This window comes from Poromitra crassiceps (genome assembly GCF_964638095.1).
Source record: "Poromitra crassiceps genome assembly, chromosome: 19".
Classification (NCBI taxonomy): domain Eukaryota; kingdom Metazoa; phylum Chordata; class Actinopteri; order Beryciformes; family Melamphaidae; genus Poromitra; species Poromitra crassiceps.
In genome coordinates, this window is record NC_139646.1 from 29,372,036 (window position 1) to 29,376,955 (window position 4,920).

Here is a 4,920-nt window from a genome sequence, read left to right on the forward strand (position 1 = left end):
GCTCACAACTTGCATTGACTTCATGCCTGGCAGTTCGGGTGCAGCGCGCTGCACGCTTGAAAAATAGAACAGAAGCTGAAACTATCGCTGCAGCGTAGCTTCAGTGCGGCTGGTGTGAATGGTCTCGCCTCGCATAGCATAGCATAGCATAGCAGTGCTATAGCATAGCAGTGCTATGCCATAGCACTGCTATGCTATAGCACTGCTATTCCACTGCTATTCTCATGCTTAACCAGTCACACCAGAAGCCCTCTGCTTAACCAGTCACACCAGAAGCCCTCTGCTTAACCAGTCACACCAGAAGCCCTCTGCTTAACCAGTCACACCAGAAGCCCTGTCTTTCCTAAGCGCCTCGCTTGGTGCGCCTTGAACCCGCCCACAACTTCTGTTGAATTCATTCAAAAATAGGACTGAGTGGGCCCTTTACACGAGGACAGTTTCTGGAAGAAACGTCACAATAGCGTTTCCTTCACACCTTTTCCTTCACACCTTCTCCCTGTTTACATGAGCGCTGTTGAATTTTTTAAACGCCGTAATGTACATGCCAGGTCACTAGGTGGCAGTGTGATGGTCAACGGGGCGTTGCTCGTCGCTCCACAACTTGGACAGGTTTCCTGGGCACTTCCGGTTTGCTTCCGGACTAATAACGTTAGGTTACAGTCCTCTCCTCTCTCACAGTCAGTCAGACTAACGTTAGGTTACAGTCCTCTCCTCTCTCACAGTCAGACTAACGTTAGCTTACAGTCCTCTCCTCTCTCACAGTCAGACTAAGGTTAGGTTACGGTCCTCTCCTCTGTCACAGTCAGACTAACGTTAGGTTACAGTCCTCTCCTCTCTCACAGTCAGACTAACGTTAGGTTACAGTGACAGTACTCTCCTCTCTCACAGTCAGACTAATGTTAGGTTACTGTCCTCTCCTCTCTCACAGTCAGCCAGACTAACGTTAGGTTACAGTCCTCTCCTCTCTCACAGTCAGCCAGACTAACGTTAGGTTACAGTCCTCTCCCTCTCTCAGTCAGTCAGACTAACGTTAGGTTACTGTCCTCTCCTCTGTCACAGTCAGTCAGACTAACGTTAGGTTACTGTCCTCTCCTCTCTCACAGTCAGCCAGACTAACGTTAGTTTACTGTCCTCTCCTCTGTCACAGTCAGTCAGACTAACGTTAGGTTACTGTCCTCTCCTCTCTCACAGTCAGCCAGACTAACGTTAGGTTACTGTCCTCTCCTCTGTCACAGTCAGTCAGACTAACGTTAGGTTACTGTCCTCTCCTCTGTCACAGTCAGTCAGACTAACGTTAGGTTACAGTCCTCTCCTCTCTCACAGTCAGACTAACGTTACGTTACAGTGACAGTACTCTCCTCTCTCACAGTCAGACTAATGTTAGGTTACTGTCCTCTCCTCTGTCACAGTCAGTCAGACTAACGTTAGGTTACTGTCCTCTCCTCTGTCACAGTCAGTCAGACTAACGTTAGGTTACAGTACTCTCCTCTCTCACAGTCAGCCAGACTAACGTTAGTTTACTGTCCTCTCCTCTGTCACAGTCAGCCAGACTAACGTTAGGTGTCTCTCCATTCAAAAACAACACAGTTTGCCTTGATCACTGCAAAACATGCCATGCCGTGTAGCCTCCACACAATAGGGCTACACACAGTAAATAATGGTAGGCCTACACGCAGCACAATACCCGCCGTGGTAAACAGAAGAAGACTGGGATATTAACTTTAAGGCGACTCACTTCTAGACTTGAATGAAATTGTATTCACTTACTATCTGCTCCGTGGATTACCATTTTACAATTTCGAAGCCGAAACGTCTACGGCTATGACGTAATGGCGTGTGTCGCGTGTGCAGCAGGCACGTCAGAGTTTCTGAAATGAGCCGTCTCAAAGTGATTACATGGAGCGATCAGCGGGGAGCGTCACCAAGAATTTCACTCTGGAGGGTGCTTTCAAAATGTGTCGTTTCCTAAGCGCGAATTCGCCGTCGCCGTCTAAAAGGGAGGCACTAACGATCAAATAATTCCCCGTCACCATAGGAAACCGTCCTCGTGTATAAAGGGCCCCTCCTGAACAATCGTTTGAGTGTGGCTTGAGCGTGCCTTGAGCAAAGCACGCACGCGGCTGGTGTGAACGGCTTCGCCTGTTAACAAGGACAGATCCTCACTGAATCAGGTGAATGACAGACACATGTAGGTTATAGCTGCTGTGTGCATGCAGAGGAGAGACAGACTGAGAGACAGACAGACAGACTGACAGACAGACAGACCGTGACAGACAGACTGACAGACACAGACAGACACACTGACAGACAGACAGAGACAGACACACTGACACACTGACAGACAGACAGACGCAGACAGACAGAGAGAGACAGACAGACAGACAGACAGACAGACAGACACAGACAGAGAGACAGACACAGACAGACAGACAGACAGACACAGACAGACAGACAGAGACAGACACAGACAGACAGACAGACAGACAGACAGACAGACAGACAGACAGGTTCATAAACACTCACCGGCTCGTCCATTTGCTCCTGCTCATAATAGTCATCATAGTCTGAACGGCTGAAGTCGCTGGCCAGGTTGTTATAGAGAAAATAGGCAAATACAAGAGATATTCCCAATAGGTGCATGTTTAAAAAAGTCCTCAGGTAAAAAATATAAATAAAAAATAGATATAATCCACAGGAAAAAAAGTGCAAAAATAAAATACAAAATATATATATATCCCTTGTGTTTTGCTCCTCTCTCTTTCTGCCAATAATAAAATTCCTTTGGCCAAAGTGTATCTCTCTCTCTCTCTCTCTCTCTCTCTCTCTCTCTCTCTCTCTCTCTCTCTCTCTCTCTCTCTCTCTCTCTCTCTCTCTCTCTCTCTCTCTCTCTCTCTCTCTCTCTCTCTCTCTCTCTCTCTCCTTCCCTGCTGTCTCTCCTTCAGGGTCCACTTCCACTGAGGGGTTGCAGCATGTTGCTCATGAGAGCCCAGTCAGAAGCAGACAGATCAACCCGCTCACAGTCAGTCTCAGTCCAGCTGCGTCAAGTTGCCTATGTTTAGCAGCAACCGCACTGGAAAATAAGTGATGTGCCTTCAAAATAAAAGCCCAAAAGTTGTCGCTCCACGTGTTTATTGTATCAGGTTTCTATCGGCCCCTACATTGTCACAGACTCCCTCACCCCCCTTGTCCCCTTGAGCTAGGCTACTTTGAACTTATTGACACAAGGTCACACATTTGAAACTCCAATGGGTTTTACTTTTCCCCTCCCCAAAACGTAGTAGGCTAAGGCCTGGCCTACAAGCCTAGCATAATTATTACAAGGTAAGTTTTGAAAAGCCATGTCATGTCAGCATCTGGCCAAATAATCGTTGGAGTTGGAAGGCAGTAGGGTGGATTCTAATCATTTAGTTGACTTAGTTTAGCCTATGTATAGGCTACTTTATTTAACTAGGAAAAAGTAAATAAGATGCAAGAAACCATGGATCTTATTTATTTATTTATTTATTTATGATCAAACTTCACTGTTCGCTCTTATTTTGAAACATGTAAAGTGGCATTTGTGAATTGTAGGTACCTTGACATGTCGCGCTCGTCCACCCACAGATCTCTGCTACTTTACATCATGTGAGTCAACAGCACAGCATCCACCAGACAGAGACATAGCGGGAGAGAGAGCGGGAACAGACGAGAGAGAGGGAGCGAGAGAGAGAGAGGGAGAGAGAGAGAGGGAGGGAGGGAGGGAGGGAGAGAAAGAGAGAGAGAGAGGGAGGGAGAGGGGGGAGGGAGGGCAGGTTAAACGTGACTGCACCATGTTGATTTCCTCTGCGAGCTCAGTTTCAATTGATGTGCGATTGTAAAAGTCATATTGTTGAAGAGTAGTACTTCTAGTATAGTATATATAGTATTATTATATATAGGGATTTTTGTATGGGAATTTTTGGTTAAATGCATGAAATGTGCGGTTTATGAAACCATGCACTTTGTGTTCTGCAAGATAATCATCACAAAATGAGGACCACTTTTATGACTTTTAAAGCGTTTTCTGAAAATCACATAAAACACACATTTACGCTTCAAATTACTAAAATAACTAAAACTGAAATAACTAAAATACATCACCCCCACTCACTAAGATTAGATGAGAGTAGGTGAGGACAGGGCAGACTAGGCTGTAGATGAGTTAGATTCCTTGTGTGCTCGTTAGTTCTGGTTAATGGGTTAGAGTAGTCAGATTGTCTGAGCTGTAGCTTGTTTGGTCTGGTTAGAGTAGTCAGATTGTCTGAGCTGTAGCTTGTTTGGCCTGGTTAGAGTAGTCAGATTGTCTGAGCTGTAGCTTGTTTGGCCTGGTTAGAGTAGTCAGATTGTCTGAGCTGTAGCTTGTTTGGCCTGGTTAGAGTAGTCAGATTGTCTGAGCTGTAGCTTGTTTGGTCTGGTTAGAGTAGTCAGATTGTCTGAGCTGTAGCTTGTTTGGCCTGGTTAGAGTAGTCAGATTGTCTGAGCTGTAGCTTGTTTGGTTTGGTCTGGTTAGAGTAGTCAGATTGTCTGAGCTGTAGCTTGTTTGGTTTGGTCTGGTTAGAGTAGTCAGATTGTCTGAGCTGTAGCTTGTTTGGTCTGGTTAGAGTAGTCAGATTGTCTGAGCTGTAGCTTGTTTGGCCTGGTTAGAGTAGTCAGATTGTCTGAGCTGTAGCTTGTTTGGCCTGGTTAGAGTAGTCAGATTGTCTGAGCTGTAGCTTGTTTGGCCTGGTTAGAGTAGTCAGATTGTCTGAGCTGTAGCTTGTTTGGTCTGGTTAGAGTAGTCAGATTGTCTGAGCTGTAGCTTGTTTGGCCTGGTTAGAGTAGTCAGATTGTCTGAGCTGTAGCTTGTTTGGCCTGGTTAGAGTAGTCAGATTGTCTGAGCTGTAGCTTGTTTGGCCTGGTTAG